This window comes from Typopeltis vanoorti, chromosome 3 (genome assembly GCF_054136105.1).
Source record: "Typopeltis vanoorti isolate ZY-2024b chromosome 3, IOZ_Tvanoo_1.0, whole genome shotgun sequence".
In the NCBI taxonomy this organism is placed as follows: domain Eukaryota; kingdom Metazoa; phylum Arthropoda; class Arachnida; order Uropygi; family Thelyphonidae; genus Typopeltis; species Typopeltis vanoorti.
The window spans coordinates 156,819,757-156,832,067 of record NC_143551.1 but is presented as its reverse complement, the minus strand read 5'-3'; the positions used below and the strand labels follow the sequence as shown (position 1 = coordinate 156,832,067).

The 12,311-nt window shown below is 35.1% G+C and overlaps 1 protein-coding gene across 1 annotated transcript in view; it reads right to left on the bottom strand.

Moving 5' to 3' along the window:
* The window catches only part of LOC150108694 (dynamin-like), a 306,464-nt gene that overhangs the window by 227,089 nt on the left and 67,064 nt on the right, over positions 1–12,311 (bottom strand). The window lies entirely within an intron of this gene.

Here is a 12,311-nt window from a genome sequence, read left to right as displayed (position 1 = left end):
ATTCAACCTGTAAATTTCAGGTCGAAATATTTGGCAAATAAAGTTTATTAATTTATTTCCTTGTGTGTACGTTTTTTTTTTTTTTTTTTTTTAATGTTGGGCCCATATACGAGAGGTTGGCTGGTAAACCTATAGTACGTTAATACCATATATGGGTAGTGGATTGGGAAAGGAGAAACTTGTCGTCAGAGGGAAGACTATCCCACAGTACTGCAGTAGCAGGGATGAAGGAGGAGGAGTGACAGTGAGAGGAGCTAGTTGGTGAGAGATGGGTCATTTATCAGTAATTGCTCTCCTCTGTCAAGCATTTTGAGGGGGCATTTAGGAGCCTGACTCCAAATGTGAGAGCAGTATTCAATAGCTGGGCAGATTTGTGATTTGTATAACGTTAACAGCTGTTTAGAGGTGAAGTAGCATCTTGAGCGAAAGAGAAAACCTAGTTTTTTGGACGCTGAGGATGCAATGGTTGTGATGTATTTATGCCAGGAGAGGCTTGATGTCAGGGTAATTCCAAGAAGAGAAATCTAATCTTGTCTGGGAATTTGAGTGTAATCAAAAATAATGCTGGGGGAAAATTGTTCTTTTTTGTGAGAAATAAGACAGAACTGGGTTTTACTGGTGCTGAAGTTGACAAGGTTATCTGAGCCCCACTGGAGGATGGCTTGGAGGTTAGAATTAAAGGCAGTGGTGGTTGATGTTCTGTGGGTTGAAGTGAGTTGTGTAGAGTAGGGTTTGTCAAATGAGAGAGGAGTGTAATGTGCTGTCGTCTGCAAAACTGTGTATTGGGTTAGAGGTCAACTGAAGTAGGTCACTGATATATAGAAGGAAGAGGATCGGTGAGAGAACTGAACCTTGTGGGACCCCAGCATTAGTTGGATGGTGAGAGGATAGGGAGCCGTCTACTATCACAAATAGTGTTCGTCCAGACAGGAAGCTGGCAGTCCATCTGTAGACCGGTCAAAGGCTTTAGAGATATCAAGTGCAACTACTGGGGATTCGTCGAATTTCTCCATGGCATTTGTCCAGCGATGGGTGATGTATGAGAGTAGATCTCCTGTTGATCGGCTTCGACGGAATCTGTACTGGTGGTCACTTAATAGATGGCCTTCAAGGTAAAGTAAGAGTTGAGAGTTGATGGTTTTTCTCCATCACTAGATTAGATGTTATCTAGTTTGCCAATTATAAGTAACTTTATCTCGAGATGGATCAAGATGGAGAATGAGGATTCACATTAAACTATGAACAAATGAAATATAGAATTCATTAATGAATAGAATTTGCATAATTATTAGTCTTTTTTTGAGACCTATTTTCAATGCACACAGTTAAAAGAGACAAAACAAAGGGATAGAGTTTGTTGCCTTAGTCAATATGTTGAGACCTCAGATTGTAGGCATTAGTGAGACCTGGCTACCAGCATCAAACATACTAACTGGTATTGAGTGTAAAGGGTACAGTATTTTTAGGAAGGATAAAGAGGATAGGAGAGGAGGGGGCATGCTGCTGATGATATCAGATGACTTACATCCAGTTAGATTTGAGACCTATGATTGACAGTATTTCATGTGGCAGTGAGTTTGAAGCCATCTGGTGTGAGGTGGAATCTAACAAGATCAATTACACATTGGGGGATGTGTTGTTAAAGACCTGGTGGATCGGTTGCTAGTGATGAAGAAATTAATCACCAAATACACAAGATAAGCCAAATCCAAATATTGATTGGGTAGCAGTAGAATCTCATGAGAAGAATGAAAATGCATTTATTGAGCAGTTATGGAGCAACTTCCTCCAGCAGCATTTAAACAATACTTAAATGATGCAATATCAGAGTGTGTCCCGAGAGTCTGAAGAATAAATAGGGTAGGAGTCAAATGAATGCGTAATCTTATTAATATGTTCGCTGCCAACTATTTATATTTATATAAATCTATGTATATTTGTAGTTGGTATATGAGCCACATAAGCCAACTAAGAACATACTCTTATGTCGATTACTAACCTCTATGAGATTACTTGTACTGAACCTGAAGAAGTGAAAGTGCTTGGCGTGAGGTAATTATGCCCAAGAAGCGTAGCAGCAAACATGTTAAGCAGGAGGTTCATGAGAAAAGGATGATGTGGAAGGAATACCATATGCATAAAGATGATGTGCATTATGAAAATTATAAGCAGCAGGTTAGAATAGTCACAAATGATGTACAGAAAGCAAAGTCTGAGTATGAAAGAAACTGGCTCTGCATGCTAAAGACCACCCAAGAGAATTCTATCGATATGTTGCAAGTAAAAGAAATGAGTGCCCATTTTGTTAAAAGCTATCAACCTGGTATATGCGACATTGAGCTCACTGTTACCACTTTATTGGATGAAGAAATTCAGGTGTATGAGGATGAGGTATTAGAGCTGTTGCACAAACTGAATAAGAATTCAGCAATACTGATGGGATATCAGCCCGTGTGCTAAAAGAGTGTTCAATGGTAATTCCATTGCATAAGGGTGGTGCAAAGACCCATGTATCTCAGGAGTGGTGAAAATTTTGGAAAAACTGTTTAGGGCTCGCATTCAGAAATGGGTTGGCAGTGAATCTCTACTTTGCAATGAGTAACATGGGTTTACTAAGAGAAGGTCATGTTTTAGCAACTAGCTCACATTCCATAACAATGTTACCATTGAACTAGACAAGGGGAATGGATACACCATGAAACTTTTGGATTTTGCTGGGGCTTTTGACAGAATACAGCATGGTAAACTGTTGCATAAACTGGAAAACATGGGTTTGGATTATAGAATATTAGCATGGATAAGAGGATGGCTGACTGATAGATATCAAAAAGTGCTACATGGGGGATGTGAGTCTGCAAGATTTAAGGTAACCAGTGGTGTACCACAAGGATCAGTGCTTGGTCCACTGTTATTCAATCTATACATTAATGATATTGGGAATGATACGACAAGCAACACACAGCTATTTGCTGATGATGCAAAAACAGGTAGGGTAACCAGTAATGCTGCTGATATGCAGTACTTGTAGAATGATTTGAATAGGCTGGAATTGTGGGCATGGGATAATGGATGCCAGCTCAATGTCAGTAAATGTAAAGTCATTCACTTCGGCATGATTAGATATTTAATGTAGTATTATATTGGTGGGATTATGCTTGAAGAAATTGATGAGGCTAGGAATCTTGGAGTGTTAGTAGATAGGAAGTTGAAGTTCAGGAGCCATGTAACAAAGATTGCAAATACAACTCAAAAGATAATTGCAATGCTGAAATTCACATGTAAAGATAAGGATGTTATTTTGCCTCTTTACAAGGTGTCGATAAGATCTTACTCTATTGTGCTCAGGTCTGGTCTCCATTGTGATTCATAATATTGGAGAGAGTACAAAGGAAAGTGTTAAAAATGATATCAGGATTATGGAGACAGGTTGGGAATTTGTAGAATACAGACACCAGCAAACAGGAGAAAGAGGGGGGAGGGTGATATGACTGAGACTTACAAACTTCTGAAAGGGTCATACAGGATTTCAGTTAATGGAATTTTTCAATTTATGGAGGGTGGGGAAAGGACAAGAGAGCATTCCTAAAGTAGATTTTATTTGTAAATAGAACAGGCTCTTTATTTCTCCTGGAACCTTTTAAATGGCATTCTCTCTCTCTCTCCATCTCACCCTCAGAAGAGCAATCAACTCTTCAGAAAGAAGAAATATTTCCAATTTAAAAAAGAACAAGTATATTATAATAATTCAATCTGAAAATAGTCGTCATGAATATAGCTGACTACATGTCTAAGATTTCACTCTTGCTCTTAGATTCTTCTATTTATGCTCCTGACTAAGACCCTATTTGGACACCTCATGAAGAGACCAATAATCTCTATGTTCTCCCCAGGACCATTCAAAAGGTCCTGGGGGGAACACCTGGCTGGTTTTACTGACTGCCCAGCTAATTCTTCTTCTTCTCTCTTCCATCATCTATGTGGATGATGATGATGAGGCCGAATGAACTCTTTCCACTTCTGTCTGTCCCGGGAAAGTGCGAACAATTCCAGTTTGGTGTCGCTTGTTGTGATTTGGTTTTCAGATTCTCTTTTATTTTGTCTATCCATCTAATTCTGGGCCATCCTTTGGATCTTTTACCTTCCATTGTTGTATTCAGGGCTTTAGATGGTAGTCTTTCTGTTCCCATTCTGGTCATATGGCCAAACCATTGCAGTCTTCTTTCTTGGATTTTGTCTATTATTGTTATTTTTTGTTTTAGTCGTTTCCTAGTCGATCCAGCAGAGATACTCCAAGTAATCTTCTTAGCCAACCCATTTCAGTAACTAATAATTTTTTCTCTTCAGCCTTTTCGAGATTCCAGCATTCACTTCCATAGAGGAGTATTGGGACCATTGTTTCATAGACACCTCATAGATTCTTACTTTGTTACTTGTTTGATGTCTCGACTTCCATATTTTATTAAGTTGTCCAAAAGTTTGGGATGCTTGACTGATTCGTCTGTTTATATCTTTTATAATTTCACCATTGTACTCAATAACTCCTCCAAGGTAGGTGAAGGTTTCTACCTGCTCTAGATTCTTACTATCAATTTCCAAATTGGTGCTTCTTTTTCCTATTTGCATAATTTTTGTTTTGTCTATATTTATGTTTAATCCAGATTTTATACACTCCTTTATTTAATCAGAAATTCGCTGTAGATTTTCTTCTGTGCTTGCAAGTAATGCAATGCTGTCTGCAAATTTTAAATTTGTCACATTTTCCCCATATATTTTGATTCCGGAGTCTTCATTGTTTAAGGCCTTATTGGTTGCTTCTTCCAGTGTAAGATTGAACAGGTCTGATGACAGATTGCATCTCTGTCTTACTCTGCTCTCTGTGTGGAACCAGTTGGTTAAGATATCCTCCATTTGTACTGCACTTTCAGATTTCTCATATAGATTCTTTATTATTCTTATGGTTTTGTTGGGAATTCCAAATTCTTCCATAGTTCTCTTCTACGGATTGAATCAAATGCCTGACGAAAGTCTATGAAATTTAGTCACTAGAGTAGCAACTTTGGTTGTACTCTAGTGTCTTTTCTATTAGCTGTCTTAAGGTGAATAGTTGATCAATTGTGCTTTGCCCCGGTCTGAAACCGGCTTGTTCTTCTCCTAGTGCCAGTTCTATATATAACTTAATTTATTTTTGGAGTACTTTCATAAAAACCTTACTTGGAATACTGAGGAGGCTTGGAATACTTTTTAATGCCTCTGTAATTATTGCATTCTGTTTTATCTCCTTTTTTGAATATAGGAGTTATAATTGACTTGGTCCAATCAGTAGGCACTGCTTCGTTTTTGTAGATCCTTTCCTGCTTTTAAGAATTCTGCATGTATTTGATCAATGACAGGTGCTTTCCTAGTTTTGAGTTTTTCTATGCTGTGTGCTATTATTTCTTTGGTAAAGATATATGTTTCCTCTTCCATTTCAGTGGCTGGAATCGTAATATCCTGGGAGCTGTTTTTATTATATAAATCTTTGAAGTATTCTTCCCATCTGGCCATTCTTTTTGTTTTACTTTCAATTAGTTGTCCCTCTTTGTTTTTGATCATTATAATTTTGTTTTCCTGTGTCTTACTAATTTGGTCTATTTGTTTATATAATCCATGAAGGTTATTTTCTTTTGATAGCTTTTCTGCCATTTTGCATTTTTCTTCTAACTAGTTATTCTTGTTAACTAGTTTTCTAATTTCTCTGGTTAATCTATTATATTAATTTTGTTATAGTTCTGTTTTAGTTTCATGCTTTTCCTTTCATCGCTTAACCTTTTTATTTCATTCGAGATCCAATCCTTTTTACTTTCTCTTTCTGTGTAACCTATTGCTTTTTCTGCCGAATTTAATGTTATTTCCTTTAATTTGCACCAATGTTCTTCGATGTTTATATTCTGTTTTAGTAGTTCCTTCAGGTTTTTATCTAGTTCTAGTTGATATTTTCTTAGAATATTGTTGTCTTGTAGTTTTTTTACATTCAGTCTCCTTTTGACTCTAAAAGTGCTTCCAGATTTTAACTTTATTCTTGGGTTTGCTAATACTAGCTTATGGTCTGATCCACAATCTGCAGTTTAGGATACTTGATTTCCATCTTTGGTTTACAATAATATAGTCTATCATATTCTTGGTTTGTCTGTCTGGTGATATTCATGTCCATTTTCCTTGGGGTTCTGGATGTTTAAAGAGAGTGTTGGTTATTGTTAGTCTATTATTTGAGCAGAAGTTTAGCAGTCTTCCGCCACATTCATTGCTTTCTCCATACCCAAACTTTCCAATTACTCTTGGCCAGGTATCCCAGTCTTAGCCTACTTTTGCATTTAAGTCCCCCATTAAAATTAGGAAATCTTGACTTGATGTCTGCTGTACTGCTTTTTGTAAATCTATATAGAACTCCTCAATGTCTTCTTCTGATGATGTCAAAGTTGATGAGTATACTTGAATAATAGTTAGTGATCCGATTGATGTTTTAAATCTTGCTGTAATTATCCTAGGTGAGATAGGATTGTAGGACAATAGAGAGTTTTAAGCCTTTGGTTTTAATATAAGTGCTACTCCTTCTCGGTGTTTGTTGTCCTCCCTGCCCGAAGTTAAGATTTTGTACTGTCCATGGTGGAATTCTCCTTTTCCAGTCCATCTGGTTTCGCAGAGTCCAATCACCTTCCATTGGTTAATTAATGGAATAATTAATGTTGTGAACTGACATGGTTAAATAATGAGCAAGAATGGAAAAATAATTTAGGACATTTTTAAATTAATAGTGATGAGAAATCGAACCGGAGAGTCTCAATACTCGTGAGACCAGCTCAATTTCTTGCATTGCAAACCAATCTCGTGAGCTTCGGATATTCACTTTGATGCACACCAATCCATACGCGGAAGAAGACAAAAAAAAAATCTGAATCTCGAATAGAACAGTATCGGTTGCAAAAATCTTTCAGGAAAGAGACACAATTTTGATGTTTGAAAGAAATAAATTGTAAAAATTGAGCAAATTCAAATTGAAGGCAAAAATCAATGTTAAAAATCTACATTTATTTTTCTTAATAATGGTTTTTGTCTGAAGATCATGAGTCAAGTATTTAATATTTTATTTTGTAAAAGAAAATAGGCCTGCGCATCAAATATAGTTGTGATCTCGAGGACTATAACATTAGTCTTGAGTGATACCAATTCCCGTTCCTAGTAATTAATACTTATAAATAGTAAAATTGTGACATAACACACATTATGTATCTCGGGTATTACTGTCAGCACACAATTCAGTGATTTGTTCTGATTAATTTAATAACAATGATATTTTGTATTTATTAAATTACCCCATAATGAGTAAAAAGTCAAGTCAGAAAACCACACTCTTAAGTTATTTTAAGAAAGGTGAACCTGATAAGCATAGTAGCGGAGACACCAAACCAATAACAGAATCATCGATTTCTGCAGAGTCTCTTTCAAATGTAAAATGTGTATCTAAACACCACTTATCAGGTATTAACAGTCAGTGGTTTAAAAAATCCCATTGGTTAGTGGTGAAAGATAATGGAATGATGTGTTCCACATGTATGAAATATGGAAAGAGACGACCCACAAAGAAGGAAGTAACTTGGGTAACAATGCCATGCACAAGACTTCGAAAAGAAGTCTTGTGCATGGCAACAAATGTAAATTAGCAACAACATCTGAGCCTCAAAGAGTCTTTTTCAAAATGTATACTAGAAAAATCTGGAATAGGGCAAATTGATAAATCAATTTCAATTTTGAATAACTTGTAGAGAGATGCTTTTCTGGGAGCTTTGAGATCTATGTATTGGTTAGCGAAAAATTAGTTACCACATACTACATTATTTGGAAAATTGCTTGAGCATTGCAAGGCTATGGGCTGTTCCTACTTAGAACATCTTAAAGTTGGTAAAAATGCAACTTATACCTCAGAACGAATAATGAAAGAGTTGATTGACATTTTAGCATCAGAAATTAGATCTGAAATACTGAAAATTATACATTCTGCAGATTATTTCAGTGTTTTATGTGATGAAACTACAGACATCTCAGTTTTAAAACAGCTGATTGTGTACATTAAATGTTTGTCAACTTAGAGAAGAGGTCAGGGTTAGTTTTATATCAACTTGCAATATCATTGATGGCGAAGTTGAGACTATAACTAACAAAGTAATTGAAACCCTTGACAGTCTGGGCTTAAAAACTTATAATCTGGTGGGCCTAGGATCTGATGGAGCAGCTGACATGATTGGAAAGCAAAAAGGGAGTTGCAAAACTGCTCAAAGATAAAACAGATGGACTCATGGTCAACTGTCATTGTTCCCAAGCAGCTGCTGAAGTGCCTTATTTAGTCATGTTTAATAATATCTTAAGGCAACTGTGTTTCTTCTTCCAAAATTCTTCAGTCACGATGGCTAGTTTAGCCAAATCCAAAATATATTGAACAGTCCTCTGATTAAACTTAAAATGGCTAGTGACATTAGACGGCTGTTTAATGATTCTGCAATACAGTCTCTAAGAGAATGCATGGTGAGTGTTATAACTGCACTGGAAAGAGAGACCAGCGAATGAAACGATATCACAGCTGAAGGTTTAAGTAAATATATCAGAACATACAATTTCATAGCTTCACTAATGATGCTTTCAGATGTGTTACTGCCTTTATCTAACTTGTCTAGATAATGGCAAAGGCAAGATGCTGACTTAACTGAAATAGAGCCAGTCTTAGAAACCAGAAAACTATCCATCATGGAATTAAAAGACACTCCTGGCAGTCATTTTCAAAATCTTCATCAGCATCTTTCAGGTGAATGGTCAGACCCTCACATTCATTATTCAGAGACTAATGTTATTACGTTTAAGACTACAATATGATAAATACATAGGCACAGTTATTAAACCCCTAGAAGCAAAATTTCCAGATATGCCAATCATTTCCTGCTTTTCAAGACTTTTCAATGCAGAAAGTTATGATCAACATGAAGCTCCCGAGATTATTTTTGATTATTATTCTAGAAATGGAAGTCCTGCAGTTTTAAACTATGAAAGTACTAAACTAGAATGGGCAGTTAAATCAAAAAATGATTAATGGACAGTCATACAAAAATCTACATCCAAGACAAATACTGCTGAAATTAGCAACAACATCTGAGCTCAGAGTCTGTTCCAAATTTAGCAAAACTAGCTGCTGTTGGACTGGCCATACCCGTGAGCACAGCTGAATGAAAAAGAGGTTTCTCTGCATTAAAAAGGATAAAAACTGTATGAGGAATCACATCAGTCAGAACACTCTAAATAATCTAATGCTGATTTCACTAGAGGGACCAGATCCAACACAGATTTTAATTACGAAAAAGCTGCTGACAACTGGGTTTCTAAGAAGAGAAGAGAAGAGAAGAGTTAATGTACAGAATTTTAAGTTGTGAGTATTCCAAGGTTTTCATTACTTAATGAGAAAATTAGAAAAATCCTAGTCTTGTTTGTTATAATTACTATATAAAATATTACCCTTGTTTGAAGTAATTCCTAATAAAATTACTATTTTAATTTGTTATGAAAAAGGGTCTTTCTTAACTCATTCAAAATTTTTGTACACCCAGCTAATACTTCATTCCACCCGGCTGGTAAAAATTTCTGGGGAGAACACTGAATCTTTTATGCAACATGCTCATTTGTCCTACAGTCAGGGCCGGCGTTACCATGTAGGCAAACTAGGCAACCACCTAGGGTGTTCAAACTATGCTTTATTCATACTTTACTAAAATATCAAAATTAAATAGTGATATATGATTTAGGTATCGATTCTTTTTCCTTATCCCTCACACATTACACTATTTAACTCTTGGTTCTTTTTTGTTCCTTACCTAAATGATTTGAACTTACTGCTATTTATAATTCAGTTAAGATAAATATTTTAAAATGTTAACATTTTAAAATATTAAATTTTGGTATTTTATAACTTTTTTTTTTGTAAATGAATTATAACAGAGAATTTGCAAATTAATTAAAAAAGAAAATAAAAAAAAGCCTTATTAATTTAACCTGAAAGACAATTTTATTTTGTTTAATGTCAATTAGAAACATTTTGGTTTATGTGGGGATTTTCCAAACAATGTGTTGAGAAAGTGGGGATTATGGAGATATTGAAACGTGTTTCAATATCTCCATAAATTGTTCCAAGAATCGAGCGATTGAATCAGGTGAGTTCATTTTATTTTCAATAATCAATTATTAAAAATTAATTTGTTAAAATTAAATTTAAATGTTTTTATTAATTTTGAGTTAATTTTAGTGTCCAAAATGAATTAACGATAAATTAATTAATAATGTGCAAGTAATTAATAAGTCTGCTTATTTATAAAAGTATAATATTTTAGTTAACTATGGCTGATAAAGAATGACCATCTGGAGCTCAGTATCGGAAAAGAAAATCAGAAAAAGCTAAAGAACTAGCGAAGCAAAAGGATTCTTTCTTGAAATATCTCTGCACAAGAGAAACAACTAATAAAGATGAACATGATAATTCTTTTGCCAAAGATATGAAAGATGAATGTTGTGGTACTCTTATTAATGATAACGATCCAAGAACAGATGTGCAAAATAAAGAAAATGAAGATACCAAAGACAAACCAGAAAAGAAGATACTACTATTCCTGTATTAAATTGCAGTGATCCAGCGGATTAGCCATCTCATTTTAACGATAATTTTCAACAAATCTTAGTACAAAATGGACCACAACAGATTGTGTCATACAATTTACCCAAAGATTCACAAAAGAGATTTTCCTCTTTACACTACAAGAGGATACTACCGAACAATGAAGTAGTGTACCGTCAATGGTTAATATATTCAGTGTCAAAGGATGCAGTTTTTTGTTTTTGCTGTAAAATATTCAGTAAAAAAACGACATCAACTCTACAAAAATCAGGAGTCAAAGACTGAAAAAATATTGGGGTAATCCTTTCTTCACATGAGAGGAGTACTTCTCATTTAGAAAACTATCAAACTTGGAAAGAACTTGAATTGCGATTAATCACAGAAACAACTCTTGATAATTTCAATCAGAGAAGAAGAACAATACTGGCGTAAAATATTGGAACGTTTGATTGCTTTAGTTAGAGTACTTGGCACACAAAATCTTTCATTTCGCGGTACTAACGAAAAGTCGTACACTGCCGGTAATGGTAATTTTTTGAAGTTTGTTGAATATTTAGCTTTCTTTGATCCTGTAACGAAAGAACATGTATGTAGAGTCAAAAGTCAAGAAATAATGATCCATTATTTAGGAAAGGATATTCAAAATGAGCTTATACAAATCTTGGCAAAATATTATTCAGTCATCTTGGATTGCACTCCAGACGTTAGCCACATTGAACAGTTGACAATGATTATACGTTTTGTTGATATTGTCATTCCATCAGATAGTGAGATGTCCAAACCTGAGGTAATAGTAAGAGAGCATTTTTTAGGATTTGTTCCTCTAGAGGAAACTACAGGTTCATTCATAACACAAATTTTAATTGAACATCTAAGGCAAATGGAATTACCGATCGAGAATCTCCATGGTCAAGGATATGATAACGGAAGTAATATGAAGGCCAAAGAAAATGGTGTTCAAAAGAGAGTTCTAGATATAAATCCTCGGGGGGCCTTCTTTATTCCTTGTAGTTCACACTCTTTAAATTTAGTAGTCAATGAAGCTTCCAGGTGTTGTTTAGATGCAACCAGCTTCTTTACTGATTTATAACTATTTATCTGCATCTACTCATCGTTGGCAAATTCCTTCTACTTGTATCTCGGACTTAACTATTAAGCCGTTGAATAACACAAGATGAGAAGCCGTATCAACGCTTTAAAATACTGACAAGATGTTACCCACTAAGGTATCATCCTGTCAGTATATATGATGCAATCATGGAAATTTTTGATAACCCAGGAATAAATAATTCAACTGGAAATACTACCCTACATGAAGCAAAAGCCCCTGCTGATTTCATTTGTAAATTTAAGTTCATAGTATCCCTTGTCGCGTGGTACAACATCTTTAGGAGGTAAATATTTCAAGCAAAACGATACAGAGAAAAGAGGCTGATTTAAATTCAGTTATGAAGCAATTACAAATAACCAAAGAATACCATCTAGAATGTAGAACTGATAAGGGTTTTGAAAAAATTTTGACTGATGCTGTTGAAATTGCAAAAGAACTGGAGATTCAACTGAATTTTGAAATAGAAAGAAACAGAAAGAGAAGGCAAAGATGGGAGTTCGAATATGAATGTCAAGA